Source organism: Fukomys damarensis, unplaced genomic scaffold (assembly GCF_012274545.1).
Source record: "Fukomys damarensis isolate Sample0158 unplaced genomic scaffold, DMR_v1.0_HiC HiC_scaffold_15, whole genome shotgun sequence".
NCBI lineage: Eukaryota > Metazoa > Chordata > Mammalia > Rodentia > Bathyergidae > Fukomys > Fukomys damarensis.
The window spans coordinates 22176607-22192451 of NW_022900927.1; the positions used below are offsets into that span (position 1 = coordinate 22176607).

The 15845-nt window shown below is 43.3% G+C and overlaps 1 long non-coding RNA gene and 1 pseudogene across 2 annotated transcripts in view; both read right to left on the reverse strand.

The window, feature by feature from the left end:
• Positions 1-4523: 4523 nt before the first annotated feature.
• Positions 4524-5714, reverse strand: LOC104876665 (annotated as a pseudogene).
• A 969-nt stretch (positions 5715-6683) lies between these two features.
• The window catches only part of LOC104876609, a 12737-nt gene continuing 3575 nt past the window's right edge, over positions 6684-15845 (reverse strand). For both annotated transcript variants that reach the window (XR_784378.1, XR_784377.1), the window contains 2 exons: positions 9892-10007; positions 6684-7652 (listed from right to left, as the gene is read on the reverse strand). This is a non-coding gene — a long non-coding RNA (uncharacterized LOC104876609). The remainder of the gene's footprint in view (positions 7653-9891; positions 10008-15845) is intronic.

A 15845-nucleotide genomic window follows, 5' to 3' on the forward strand; every position in this document is an offset into this window, starting at 1 on the left:
TCCAGCCTGGGCTACACAGTGAGTTCCAGGTCAGTCTCAACCACATAGTGAGACCCTGTCTCAAAAAATAAATAAATAAAATAGATGTTAAATAGCCTTCATCACATGATAATTACTTCATTTATTCATCTGTGGTTTTTTTTTTTTTTTTTGGTACCAGGGATTGAACTCGGGTCCTTGCACTTGCAAGGCAGGCCACCAAACCACTGAGCTAAATCTCCGGTCCATCATCTGTATTTTAAAATCTGTAATCTCCTCTAGAAAATTAGCTCTACAGTATCAGAATATATTTTCTTCTTTACTGCTAAATCCTCAGGGCCATCCTAGTAGCTGCCTGAGGGACCCCTCAATGAGTATATATTGAGGGCTTTGCCGACCCATCTAAGGAGCCTGGCTCTTGTATTACAGAAAATGAGTCACACCGTTAGGTCATCCTGTTAGAAATGTTTCTCTGATAGTCAGTTTAGGGGAAAAAAGACTGGAGACCCGAAGGCCAACTGAAAGATGATTTCTGGTAGTACAAGGAAGGGATAGTGAAAAGTGGAGAGCAGAGGTGGGGAACAGAGAGGAGATTCACATAGGTATTAAGCAACAGCATCGTAGGGCTGGGGTGTAGCTCAGTGGTACACTTGCCTAGCTTGCATGAGGCCCTGAGTTCAGTCCTCAGGACTGGGAAAAAAAAAGATGAAATGACGTATATATTTAAAAGTTTTGATAAAATATTTCTAATATAAAAATTACCATTTCAGGGGCTGGGTGTAGCTCGGTGGTAAACCTGTGCTTAGCATACTTGAGGCCCTGGGTTCAATCCCCAACACCAAACAACAGCAGAGCATCATTTTAACTCTTTGTAAGTGTACAGCTCAGTGGCATCAAGCAACTGTGCACCGTTTCCACTATTGTGCGACCACCCTCATCACACCACCAGGCATGGATAACTCCTACAGGTTACTCTGTCCCTGGGTACAATGTACCAGAATAAGGGATTCTGTTTTCCTTCTTGGTCCTGGGGATTAAACCCAAGTACTCTTCACACTGAGCGTCGTAACAGTGAGTGAGTTGTATTTTGAGAAGGATCTCACTGAATTGCTCAGGTGGGACTTGAACTTGTAGTCCTCCTGCTTCAGCCTCTCCCGGGGCGGCATTACAGGTACGCACCCCTGCCCTCAGCTACGTGCTGACTCTGAGGTGAGTAACTAAATGTCGGAGTCTGCACCTTCCAAGAATATTTTAGCTGGAGACACATACTTGAGCCCCAGCAGAGGAGAGGTGGCCTCTGTTCCCGGACCCAAAGCAGCCACTCATTCTGTCCTCTCTGATTTGGTTGGCTGAGCCTGGGTGACACCCACCGAGGACGCGGGGGTCACTCTGCACTCCTCTCCTCTCTTTCCCACCCCCACCTCACGCATCGCTGACCTCGGCGTGTATTTCCAGATAGCTTCTAAACACATCTTGATCCGTCCCCTCCTTCTTATTCCAGCCAGCAGACATTTAGTTCAGGTCCCATTATCTGGCATCTGGATTATGAAAACAGCTTTGGCACCTTCGATTCCATTTTCTTCACAGTCACCAGGTATTATTTACCCAAAACCCAAACACGACCTTACCATGACCTTGTTCAAACCTCTGAATAGTTTCCTCATCGTCCACAGGGTGAAGCCCAAGCTTCTTTCTGTGGCTGACGAGGTCCCTGTGAGCAGCCCCTACTCGACACCAGCCCCTACTCGACACCAGCCCCTACTCAACTGTTCCTCGTGGCTTCCTTCCTCGGTGACGCCCGATGCCACACGTGTGTGCGGCCCTCCTCCCGCCAGCTATTTGGCCCTGGCGCCCCTGCCAACCTGCTCCTCTGCTCAGGAGCTCCCAACCCTTCATTTAACTCATGTCCTCGAACCTGTGGCAATCCTCCTGCCTCAGCTTCCCGAGTACTGTGCTGGCACTATAGGTGTGTTGCCACCATGCCAGGCTTCAAACTGTTGTTTGCTTGTTTGTCTGTTTTTCTCAGAGAATGGCTTTCTTGGTGACTGCCTGACTGAATAACAGTTTTCAGATACTGTTCTTGTACTAACAGATCTGCTTATGTATCTGTCTCCTTCTATGGCTATTGGCTGATCAAAGATAGAGACTGTCTCCTAGACTTCTGTGGTCCCAAAAGAGTAATCAACTGTGTTTGTAGAATGAGTGAACACTGTAAAGGAACCAAATGGATAAGTAGTAAACAAAACACACTACAGGAAATTATTAAGTGAAATTCAAAGCAGTAGCATATATCATCAGGGCAAAAGATGTGTGACCCAGACATGGTGACACATGCCTGTAATCCAAGGACTCTGGGAGGCTGAGGCAGGAGGGTTGCAAGTCTGAGCCCAGACTGGGCAGTTTTTGTACTTAGCAAACCCTGACTCAAAACAAAGAGTTGTGGTTGTGCAAAAGCCCCAGGCTCAACCCCAGGATCATTTTTTTTAGTTACAGTTTTATAGCTATGAGAGAGAATAAACTCTCTTCCCTTGGTGGAAATTAGGGATATTGCTATTGTGAGTGATGTTTTATTTTGCAAAATTATAGTACTGTAATTAGTATTCCAGAAACTTGGTACTTAAACATATGTTCCCTAGACTAACATTGTTATTATTCTTTAAAATAAATTTTATTGGGCTGGGGATTTAGCTCAATGGTTACACTGCCTGCCTCGCAAGCACAAGGACCTGAGTTCAATCCCCAGTACTTCCCCCAAAAAATATTAAAAATAAATAAATTGTATTTTATTTTATCCCTTTCTCCAACCCCCTCCCCTCCCTATGTTCAAAATCTTTGTTTCCATTTTTGATTTCTTGGGCTGGGGATTTGGTTTAGTGGTTCTGCTGCCTTCCTCCTAAGCATAAGGGCCTGAGTTCAATCCCCAGTACCAAAACAAGTAAACAATCAATTTTTTCCTTGTATTTTCACATTTTTTTGTCCCTTCCTTTTTTCTTCCCTCCTCCCTGTTCCCCTTCCCATTTGAACACTTTCTTCCCACTTCCCAACATCCATTATACATTTCACTCCTTATTTCCACTTTTAGTTTCTCACACCAGAGAAACAATGTGGTATTTAATTAAACATGTGTGTCCAATTTTTTTCACTGAAGAGTGTAGTCTCAAGGCCCATTCACTTAGCTGTAAATGTCTGAAGCACATCCTTCTTTATGGCAGAGTAGTACTCCGTTGCATTAAAAAAAACACATCTTGTTTTGTGGTTTGTTTTTGGTTTTGTTGTGCTTTGTTTGTTTGTTTGTTTGTTTGTATCAAGGATCAAACTCAGGTCCTTGCGCTTGCAAGGCAGGTGGCAGAACCACTAAGCTAAATCCCCAGCCCAAACCTCATCTTCTTTATCCTCTTATCAGCTGATGGGCATTTGGGCTGTTTCTAAGATTTAGCTATTATTAACTGTGCTGCTATAAACATGAGTGTGCATATATCACTGTGGTTATGATGTTTTTAATTCTTTCTGGAAGATACCAAGAACAGGTATTGCTGGGTCAAATGGAACTCTAGATTTAGTTCTTTGAAAAATCTCCACACTGATTTCCAGAGTGGAAAAGGGTTCCTTCCCCCACACACACAACCCGTCCAGCATTTGCTATTGGTTGATTTCATTTCTTTTCTTTTTTTCTGGGGGAGGGTACCAGAGATTGAATTTGGGACTTTGCACTTATGAGGCAGGCGGCAGCACCACTGAGCTAAATCCCTGGCCCTTGGTTGATTTCTTGATAGCAGCCATTCTCTCTGGAGTGAGGTGGAAACTCAGCATTTTAATTTGCACTTCATAAATGATCAGTAATGTTGAACATTTTTTTCATATTTTTTAACAGTGTATTGCTTTTATTTAGGGGCCTGGAAGTAGGGGAAAGACATCATGGTGAGGGAAGAAATAAAGGACTACAAAGGCAGGAACAATTATTACAACAGTAATACACAAAATGAGCAATTGGAATAATTTTCTTAGAAGGACTTGACTCACAGAAGAAAAACTTTAATGGCTGTTGCAAAAATATTTTTATGAAAGTAGAAATTGGTTTCAGTAATATTGCTAGAGAATATGTTCTAGAAAGTGGAGGTAACTGGATGTAAAATTCTGGCAGCAATTTAATAGAACAATCCCAGATTATTAGGCTGAGGCTAACACACAATTCTGTGGGGAATTTTGGACAATACCTGCAGAAATATTACACTGTGCATAAACCAAATTGTATTATTTTTACAAGTGTTGTAAAGTTTCATACAGGAAAAGTTTTTTTCTATATGCACTTCAATTTCACAGCAAGAGTAGCATAGAATACCTAAACAGAAGAGCTTTCGTGCAAGATATCTAACTCGTTGGTATAAAAATGCATGCACTTTAAAATGATGACACTCTCACTACCTCTAGGGCTTCCCGTAACTATGACGTGGAGGTTATGGAAAGCTTGATCCCTGGTATCAGCATCTAGAAAGTAGCCACTACCTTCTATGTGTGTTCTCTTTTTGCATTTTTTTTTTCATTTTTCATAATCGACTCTGCTGTTGTTACTGCTGCTTAGCAAAACTGGTAAAAACAAAATTGTAATAACCGAACATAGCACTCAATGAAGACATTTAAAAACCTTCAGTCTTCTGGGGTGAAGAAAGCACTGTGTGTCATTTAGAACTGATTAACAAACAAGGTGATCACAAATTTTCCTGGCTTGAAGACTCCCACAACTTTCCTGATCAGGTCATCGTGGGAGGTCTGACTTGTTTGTTTCAAAGTTAACATAAGAAAACTTTGGTTCTGGAGTGATGTGACTAGTCCAGAAAGTTCCATTCCATTCACGGAATACCAAGGATTGAACAGTGTGGCATCAATGACAGAACTTGATATCAGGTCACCAATTCCACTCTCACGAGTGACATCCTTTGCAGTAACACCGTCTTTCATGTAGAACTAGTCCCTAACTCCTGGGTCAAGTCTGCTCATCAGATTTTCCAGGATCTGATCTGGATGAATGATTACTCGACTCTGGGAAATCCAGAGGATAAACGTACCAACAGTCAGAATTCATAGGTCCCTTGCAAAATGCTGCTGCATTAGGAAAAATGCATTAAGAAACTCTATTTCCTCCTGAAGATTCCGGTGTGGGTACCCTTGGTGAGAAGGCTTCATGAAATTCTTGGGAGAATAAAAGAAGCTGTGAATAGAGTCAAACCCACGTAATCCCTAGCAAGCTTCAATGCGGGGGTGGGTGGGGGATGGGACCCGTGCTTTCAGCGCGAGGGTGGTGCCACGTCTTCAAAGGGAAACATCTCTTGGAGACAGACATGCTACTCTCACTGAGTACATCAGCTTCCTGCTTGCCAGTTTTTGTCACATTTGTGACTGAACATTATTGCACATCCTTCAAAAGTACATCCCCCTCAGATCTCGGGAGAGTGCGAAGATCCCCAGATCCCTGGTTGGCATCGGGTTGCTGACGGGAGAATCAAACCTCCAGCAGCTTCTCAGTCCCCTCGGAAAAAAATGTGCAGCTACCGTCACCGTGAGACTGGGGAGCAGCCAACAACTCAACGAGAAAATCAACTAAATTAAATCTCTTCTGCTGCTGCAGCCACCGCCGCCACGGATTGTTTCACCTGTGTTGCTATAAAGTTCAGGTTCCTTTCTGTTTTGCTGTAACTTTATATCAACTTTTTTTAAAGGATTAATTTTTTAAAAAATTAAAAGCCGGGGATTTAGCTCAGCTGTTCGGTGGCCTGCCTCGCAAGCGCAAGGACCCGAGTTCGATCCTCGGTACCAAAATAAAAAGATTAATAAAAATTTCCTGTTTTTTTTTTGAGTGGAAGTTGAACATGAGTCTGTTTGGAAATAGAGGCAGATACAGTCTAGTCTCTTGTAATCCGCTGCTTTCCCGAAAGAGAATCGAGCAAGCTCTAGCTAATGTCGCCCTCCATACTATGTAAGCCTTTCATATATTTATTTGTCTTTTTTTTTTTTTTATACTGGGGATCGAACTAGGATCCTTTTGCTTGCGAGGCAGGGGCCAGAACCACTGAGCTAAATCCCCGGCCTGACATTTCTAATTCTTCATCTGAGGAGTGCCTTTTTATTTCAGATGCCCACTTTTGCAATGGGTCTTTAAATTTGGGGAGGGGTTTGATTTTTTTTTTTTTTTAGTTCTTTATATATTCTAGATAATAGCCTAGACTAACATTATTGGCTTCGCCTGGATATTTGTTAAATGTGTAGATTCTTGGGCTTCACCCCAGATCTGTTGAACTTGAATTTTCCTTTCAGACAGGGTCTTACTCTGTAGTACAGGATGGCATGGGACTCACTATGTAGTGCAGGCTGGCTTTGAACTTGGAATCCTCCTGCCACCACTTGTCAAGTACTGGGATTCAAGCCACCATACCAGGTTTGAATCTCCATTTTAAAAAGAAAAAGTAAGTAAGTAAATAAATAAATTTTCTTAAAGTCTTTGTATTGAGAGATAATAGGAAAAAAATCACATGGGTAGGTACATGTGGAAAAGAAACATGATCACAGCTGAGCGAAGACGGTCTAATCAGAACACTGGTGTAGGGCTGGGGATTTAGCTTGGGGATAGAGCACTTGCCCAGCATGCCCAAAGCTCTGGGTTCAATCTCCAGCACTGCAAAAAAAAAAAAAAAAATGAGAACATTAGTGTTCGTCAGCTAGGGCAGCATGTTGTATAGGCCCCAGAAAACTCCTTTTCCTCCATCCCCTCACCCACGTACCAGTGAACAAAGGTACAAACATCAGATCGAACTTGTGGTCCAGGAGAGGCCAGGCCTCAGCAATGGCTGTGGTGTTGCTCACATGCACGCAGCCCGCTGCACCTTGGCCAGGTCTCCACCAGCACCACACACCACGGTGGGAGGCTGGTAATTGATGCCGACCTTGAAGCCAGTGGGATGTATGAGACATCCTGCCCAGTACTAGAGGGCTATGAGTGGCACATGCTTCTTGCTTTCCCTGATTCAGCGATACTGTTTTATATCAGGAGTCAGACTGAAGCCCTGTGTGACTCAAACGGGCATGTCAGCTAGCAGAGTTGGGCTAGTACTGCTGCTTTGCTAATGGCTGTCACTGAGTCTTAAGTCCTGTGAAGTGGCAGGGTCCTGCTGAATTACATGCAGCTGAGGTCAGCGTGACCCCAATTAAAATTCTCCTCTGAATTATTGCTTCTCACTGACCTTGTGGGTTTCTTGATAATTGCGCCTGGTCCCAGTACTGGTTCCTTCTGTCCTAGCAAGATAAACAGTGCCAACTCCCTGGCAGTAATTCACTAGATGATTTCAACGCTCCCTGGCTCCCTATTCCTTCTCACAATTGCATTCAATAAGTACTGGGTGTGCTTGGGGGCTTTTGTCTTTGTTACCTGGAGCGGCATTGACCAGGACCCAAGACTCAGCTTCACTATAAGCTTAGTTCTGTCCGTGGTGGTTCACAGGAGTCTGGGACTTACTGCAGGGGTCTCCAGTGATGTTCATTCCCTCTGACACTTACAGTGGGACACCAGCCCATAAACTGGATGCTGAGGTTCCTATGACAAGTGCTGTGGGTAGTGAGGATGGAGATATAGGACCCAAACAAAACTGTGGAAACCTGAAGAGAACGCCATCTTGGATTTCTTGCTGTAGTCAACAAAGAGATTTTCCATCAGCAGGTGAATTGGAGCCAGTTTCCCCACAAAACTATGAAAAACCAAGAAGTCCTATAGACTGTGCACTGGTCAACTACTTTACAAATTCAGTCCAAGACAAGGTCAAGTATCTCCTTGCCAATGGTTAGACCCAAGGATGTAGCTCTTAGCAGTGACTTCCTAGACTTTGACAATCTGCTCAGGTTAGAAGAGATGGTGGCAGGTGCCAGTGTGAACTTTATCAATGACCTTGGGCTTCACTTCTACAAACAGTGCCCCAGGCACATTCTTGCCAGCACAGGTCTCACTGTAGATGTTGAAGGAGTTATTTCTTCCCTCAATATTCTTGTCACTTGGCATCTGGCCATCAGATAGAGATGAATTCATGTGTCATGGCATGGGTTAGGAGGTGCAGGTGAGAGGAGCAGGCACTAGGTCTCAGCAACCATCCTATAAGCTACCAGTTGATGTAAGTAATGCACTAGAACTTGCATTTCCCAAGATGCTCTGGGCCCTTTATACACACCTTCCAGGTTGAGAAACACTGCTCTAGAAAATAATGGTTGGGAAAGGTGATGGAGCCTGGAGTTCAGGGTCCTTGATGCCTTTTGCTGGCCCAGAAAGCAGAGCTCTGTATGGTGGGCTGGCTGGATGCTAGAGCTTTACTTCAGGAGGGCTCCCTACTTCAAGGACTAGTGGTTGTACCCCGCCTCAGGGTGCTGATCTCTCAAGCAGGTTCAATGCCTGGGGGCTGGGACTGAGTGTGACTGAATAAATAGGTTGAAATAGACCCTAGCCAAGATCAGGTGGGCTAGGTGTGGCAGGGAGTAGACCTTATGGAATTGGTAGGGGAAGGCCTGAGCGGTGAGCACAAGGGCTGGAGAATCAGATGAGGCAATTCCCGGGGCAGGGGCTGGGTTGGGCTGGTCCTCAACTCAGAGGGTCAAGGATAGGGTGAGCTTCAAGAATGGGGTGAGGCTTGGGGTTGGGCTAAGGATCAGGAGGTCTAGTGCAAATATTCTTGTAATGCAAAGCAATACTTTCATATTCTGAAGGGGTGGCTATTAAAATGCCTTGCTTTTTATTGTAGTTGTATTTCCCCCTTTTAAGATAGGTACCACCAACAAAGGAAGCCAAGAATGACAATCTAATGGACTAGAGTCTACAACAGCTTGTGATCTCAACCTAATCGAAGAGCTCTGAGTCACCTTGTCAGGGCTGCATTTCATAGCACGGCTGCGCTGTCCCTACCTTGAAATCCTGGTCCTGGGGAAACAGGAGCATATTGAGGGTTCCTGATTCTAGGCTGTGGCATAAGCCAGACTCTGAGTTCCTCAAACATTTTTTATTGGGTTGATTTTTTTCCTTTTTCTTTCTCTCTTAACATAAATCTTATTGTGTATATTTAAAATGGACAACATTGTGTCACCATATAGATTAAAAATGGCTACGAGAGTGAAGCAAATTAATACAGCCATCATCTCAGATGGTCTCTTATTTAGTGTATGTGGCAAGAGCAGCAAAAATCTACTCATTTAGGATCAGGCATGGTGATTATAGGCAGGCCTGTAATCTCAGAATTTGGGTGGCTGAGGCAGGAGGGCTGCAGTGAGTTCAAGGCCAGACTGAACTACGTAGTGAAACCTTGTCTAAAAAAAAAAGTCAAAATCAAGTATTTTAGATTGTAGAAATTAACCAAAGGCTTGCAACAATCCAAAGAGTGTTTTTCCCCCTAGAAAAATGACTGACTTGTAAGAACAGTGAGTTTTGTAGTGCTTTAGCCCTTTCCAGATCTATGGTAACCTTGAAACCAGAAGTGTTGGATGGCCTAGTAGTTATTGGAGGTTGTTGAATTATTTCTTTTTACTTTTACTTTTATTTTTGCAGCACTGAGGATTGAGCCTAGGGCCTTCACACTGGTCTACATCGAAAGCCCTTTACATTTTTTTTTTTTTAATGTTTAGACAAGGTCTAAATTGCTCAGGATGGATTTGAATTTTCTATCCTCCTGCCTCAGCTTTGCAGAGTGCTGGGATTACAGGTGTGCACCACCACATCTGGCTTCTAATGGAATTTGAATTCCCCGGGCTGCTAACTAGGGAACTGTCACTGTCTGCAAGATCCATGGAAAAACCCCGTCCACAGAGGTTGCCTTTATTTAGTCACTGAGGAGAGCCCTGGCTCTGGGGCCCAGAAGCCAACACATACTTGCAAACTTGTGCATCTCTCACCTCCGGTTCACATTGAGACTCTGTGCAAGCAGGAACTGACATGTAGGGCTGGTTCCTGGTGTGCACAAGGGCTTGGGCTCTCTCTCTCTCTCTCTTTTTCTTTTCTTTTTGAGACCCTGTCTCAAAAAAAAAAAAATCAAAATAGGTATCAGTCACCTGGGCGGGGGGCCAAGGTCTTAACCCAGCCTTTCCAGGAAATATCCCTGACTCCCACCCCTACTGAAAATCCTTGTATATGCCTGCTATGTGACTTGCTCCCCCATTTGACCCCCATTTAATCAATATTAAATGGGGTGACTGCACTTATAATTAATATTAAATAATCAATATTAAATGGGTGACTGCACTTATAATTTTATTAGTTGGTCATGGTTTTGCCCCACCTCATGCCCATCTTGTAATTTTCCATTGGGTCTTACAGTTTTGTCTCACTTTGTACCCGCCTCACCACATGACTTTCCTGTATAAAACATCTTTGAAAAGTGGAGTGGGCGGGCAACACACTTTCCAGTCCCCCTTCTGTCTCTCTTAGACAGAAGCTTTCTTTCCTTTTTTTTCTTTTTTTTTTTTTTTTTTTTTTTTTTTTTTTTTGTGCCAGGGATCGAACTCAGACCTTTGCACTTGCAAGGCAGGCGGCAGAACCACTGAGCTAAGTCCCCAGCCCCCAGAAGCTTTCTTTCCCTCAATAAATTTTTCCTACTCTACTCATAACCTCTGTTGTTTCTAAAATTCATTCTCTGATTTTAGAGAACACAAACTCACATTTCAAGTATGTAGCAGGTTTGGGAGTTCCATCTCTTCCACCTATATTGGAAGGAAGAATGGAGGGAGGGAGGGAGGGAAATCATCTTTCAACTGACTTCCCAGCCTCCAAGAGGAATTCAGGAATTACATTAGAATTTCAGAATTTTTAAGGGTAATAAAATTGTTGTGGTCATTGCTTCTCAGCCTTTTGGCCAAGATCAAGTGTAAAATTGTGGTCATGTGTGTGTGTGTGTGTGTGTGTGTGCATGTTGTAGTGTTGGGGACTAAATACAGAGTTTCACACATCCTAGGCAAGAATTCTATCACTGAGGTATAACCGCAGCCTTTGGTTCAGTTTGGTTTGGTTTGATTTGAAGATAGGGTCTTCCTAAACTGCCCAGGCTGGTCTCAAATTTTTTGTTTTGTTTTGTTTTGTTGAGACAGGGTCTCACTATGTAGTTGAGACTGACTGGAACTCACTATGTAGCTCAGGCTGGTCTCAAACTCACAGCGATCCTCCTGCCTTAGCCTCCTGAGTGCTGGGATTACAAACTTGGGCCACCACGCCCGGCCTGTGGTCTCAAATTTTTAATCTTCCTCTTTCAGCCTCAAAAGTAGCTGGAAGGGCCTAGGATTTAGTTAGCTCAGTGGTTCCACTGCCTGCCTCGCAAGCTCAAGGACACAAGTTCAATCCCTGGTACCAAAAATATAGATAAATAAATAAATAGTAGCTGGAAATACATGAGAGAGAGAGAGAGAGAGAGAGAGAGAGAGAGAGAGAGATTATTTGGGGATGTAGCTCAGCGATAAAGTACTTGTATGCATGACGTCCTGGTTTCAATTCCCAGTACTCCACAAAGGGAGAGAGTGATTAAGTGGCACAATATCTAGAATTTTCCTCAAAACAACACATGAGCAGAAAGACAATTTTGAATGAGGAAATAAACTGGGAAGGGCTGACCATTGGCTGATGGCTATGGAATGATGCAGACAGGGAAGGAAGTACATTACACTGCCCTATCAATTTTTGTTCATATCCAAAACCTCCATTATACAAGTATTTTTTTAAAGAGAAAAGAAGAAAAGAGAGAAAGTAATGGAAGAGAAGAAGGTGAATGAATCCCAGCTTTTGTTGAAGCAATCAGGCAGCTGATGGTACCATTTTCTAAGATAATGAAAAGGATGGGCTGAGAGTGAGACAAGAGCAGCAGGAAGTATCCCAAGTCCCTTCTGGGTGTTCACCGTTTAATAATCCAGTAAACACGCTGAACAAGACGTCAAGTAGTAAACTGGATGCACATTTGAAACTCAGAAGATAGATCTATACTGAAGAGACAAATGCATGACTAATTAGCACATGCATGATATTTTAGGCCACGAACATGGATGGGCTTAGGTGGTGATGATTGTTCGCACTGGTTTATCACTTGTAACAAGGCACACTCTCCTGAGGGACTTTGATATGGGGGAGGCTATCCATGTGCGGTACAGGGGGAAATTAGAAATATCTAAACCTTGCTCTTAATTTTGCTATGAACCTAAAACTGTCCAAAATATAAAATCTTTTTTTTAATGATGAGATTACTTTTTGTTTTTTTTTTAGTTTTTCGAGACAGGATAGTTTTGTAGTTCAGGCTGGCCCTGAACTCACTTTGTAGCCCAGGCTGGCCTCCAACTCACTCACAGCGCTCTTCCTGCCTCTGCCTCCCAAGTGCTGGGATTACAGCAGGCATCACCACACCCAGCGATGATGAGATTACTTAATGAGAGATTGTAGACTGAGGAAGATCCAAGATTAGCATCCTCCAAAGAAAATTCAGAATTTAAGTAGATGATGAAGTAAGGGAGTTAACCAGACCCTCCCCCCAATAGCCTGTGCCTGAACTTTACCCCTTTTCCTCCCCAGACTGCCTGTTCAAAGTAATGAGTTAAGGAGCACATAGCTTACCTTGTGATTAAGAACAAAGGACAAGACAAATCTTGTCTTGTGGTTAAGAACAAAAGACAGGACATGTTATATTATGGCCCTAACAGGGAAATGTCTTGCCAGATCCCAAAAACTGGATTTTAATCTAACGTGCACTCTGCTTCTGAACCCCTGGGCTTAGTCAAAGATGAGATCATGACATTTGTGTGTGTGTGTGTGTGTGTGTGTGTGTGTGTTTCCTTTAAAAACTGGACTTCCCTGCTTCATTGATAACAAAGGGGTTAAGAGTGGGAGTCACATTTGGTCACCGACTAGAAAGGACTTTTAATTTGGACATTTTTTCATGGCATGATTCTTTTCGCCAAAGTGGCTATATCACAGATGAGAAAGATAGAAGAAAAAAAAATAATAAGTCTAAGAAAGATCAGTCAATGGGAGAAGATAAACAGATCTCTGGAGTTGGGAGGTGCTGGGACAGCCAAAATGAGAGAGTATTTCAAGGAAGAAATAGATGCCAACTGTTTCCAAAGCTCTGAAGAGGTCAAATAAGATGATACAGGGACTATTCTCTGTCCCTGTATCTGGCAGTGTGGACACCACTGTGATAAGAATAAATTATGTGGGCTGAGGATGTAGCTGTGCCTGTCTGCAAGTGTACGGTCCTGAGTTCAATTCCGGGGGCTGGGGGACAGCTTATGTAAGAGCAATGGGTCGGAGAGGGAAGAAGAGTGAACAGAGGGTGAGGAAGCCGAGATAATGTGAGCAGGTGATGCAAGAAAGTATGAAGCAAATCCATAAAATGGGGTGGTTGTTAAAGTGAGGTGTGAAGTCAAGAGAGGGTTGGATTTTTTATTAACCTGAGATATATTACAGCATGTATATGATGAAAGATCCTGAAAGAGCCAGAGATTAATGCTTTGTGGGGAAAAAAAAAAAAGATAAAACTAAGACAAGGATTCCAAGCAGCATTTTTCAATAATACCCAAAAAAGTAGAAACAGCTCAAGTGCCCATCTGCTGATGAATAGATAAATAAAATATGGAGTACAATGTAACATTACTGGGACACAAAAAGATGAAGTATGGAGATGTGCCACTGCATGATGAACCTTAGAAGCGTTGCGCTGAGTGGTGAAAGAAGCAGTCAGAAAGGCCACATTTTTATCTCAACTCCAAAGTTCACATTATTACTAACACACGTGCTAGTAAAGGTCTACTCAGGCAAAGGAAAACCATTCTAATGGTTTCAACAGAAGAAATGTCATGGGAACTGGTCAGAAATGTGTGAAAAACCTGGAACAACTGTTACGGTTTGTGTCTAGATGTCCCTCAAAGCCTCTTGCAGTCGTAGGCAGGGCTTTATCAGAAGTCTTTAGACCTAGAGCATGTGAAGCTAGCATTGATTTGTGGTGCAATGCAAGGCTCCAGGGCACTAGGGTATGAGTGCTACCCGCCCTAGGCAGTCTGGACAAAAGGAGCAGAAAGACACCTTAAGCTCCCTTGTTGCTTAGCTAACTTCTGTCTGCCATGTGCCACTTTGCCTTGGAGCTAGTCAATTATGGACTGAAATCTCTACAAACTGTGAGTTAAGTATACTTTCCCCCTTTAACTTTGTTTGTTTTTGTTTTGTTTTTGTTGTTGTTTTGTTTTATTTTTTGAGACAGGGTCTCACTATGTAGTTGAGACTGACCTGGAACTCACTGTGTAGCCCAGGCTGGTCTGGAACTCACAGCGATCCTCCTGCCTCAGCCTCCCAAGTGCTGGGATTACAGGCATGCGCCACCACACCAGGCTTCCCCCTTTGACTTTGAGTGTCAAGTATTATGTCTCAGCAATGAGAGAAAAGTAACTAAAAAGAACAACCAAAGGGAGAAGTTGGCAGGTTGAAGGGATAGAAATGAAGAAGGAATGACACCCAGAGAGCATAAGCTGCCAACATCTCTTGACTACAGCTCCAGCCTCCCCAGACTGTCCTGTGGTGTATTCTAGATTTGCTAAGAAGGGTCTACCTCCACCAGAGATGGAAATGCTGAAAAGATGCATCCCTGGCAGATGGAATCTGGAATCTTTCCATGCCCATGCTGTTCCAGCACCACCATGGAGACCAGCCAGCCAGAAGCAGGAAGAGCCTCTTCTCCCCGCAAGTGCAAACACTAGGAAGCCAGTGAGCCTGGGAGCCAGAGAAATGTAATTTGCAGATTCCTAATTCCAGTAAGATAGAACAAAGATTACAAGGACAGATGAAAAGCTAAGAGAACACAGGTGAATAACTGCCTAGGGGAAAGAAATAGAAGAATTCCCATTTATTTCCAGGGCAAAAAAAGTAATTTAATATCCATCCTACTATTTAACATTCTGAATGCATTATGGTAGTTATAGCAATTAAACAAAAAAAAAAAGAACATATAAAAATTGAAAAAAAGTAAAATTGTCATTATTTCTATGTATCATTTTGTACCTAGAAAACTCAAAGAATCAAGTTTTAAAATGAATATGAGGGGCCCCGATCCACTGTGGGAAGGAGAACCACACCTGCTCCCGACCCAGCTGCCATCGCTCAAGCACCGGGAAGGTAGCCACGCGGGCGCCCCTGAACCCCCATAAGCCCCCCCGTGCACTCTCAGACCTCCTGACTGTGCCAGTCTTTGGACCCACTCTGCAAAGACAGAGGTGGTCATCAAGGGTATTTTTCTGAGTTCCCAACTTTGAACATCTTTAAAGAAAGGGCATGGGAAACCTGTAATAGAACGTTGCGGAGTTCAACCATTCAGAAGGATGGGGAACTCAATCTGGGCCTTGCAGCCCGAGGTCAGTCAGCATCAGGGGGTTCAGCAATCAGCTAACTGAGATCAGGGGTCTTGCATCCTCGCTCTGTCTGAGCCATTAAATGGTAAATACACTATATTGAAATTTTGTTCACTGCAGACATGCTCTGGACTGCTTCTTGATTTCAATTTAATTCAAATGATTTAAGGGTGATAGACCAGTGACTACTACAGGTGGTCAGTGTCCAAGTTGTGCTTGTTCTTAAATGTGTTGCTGATTGTATCAGTTGGGGTAAAGCATTGCCATTGATTTGATGAGCTGTTTTCTCCGATGTTATGAAGATGAGAATGTCTGTGGGTCGTTAGAGACACAGAAGCTAGGGCGCAACTATATCAGGAAGATTTGGGTGATAACCCAGAGATAAACCAAGGACAGTCCGACAACAAAAATTAAAATGAGAAAACACTTAAGCAAGACATGAGGACAGACTTCCAGTTCACCAATGGCAAACAGTAGGG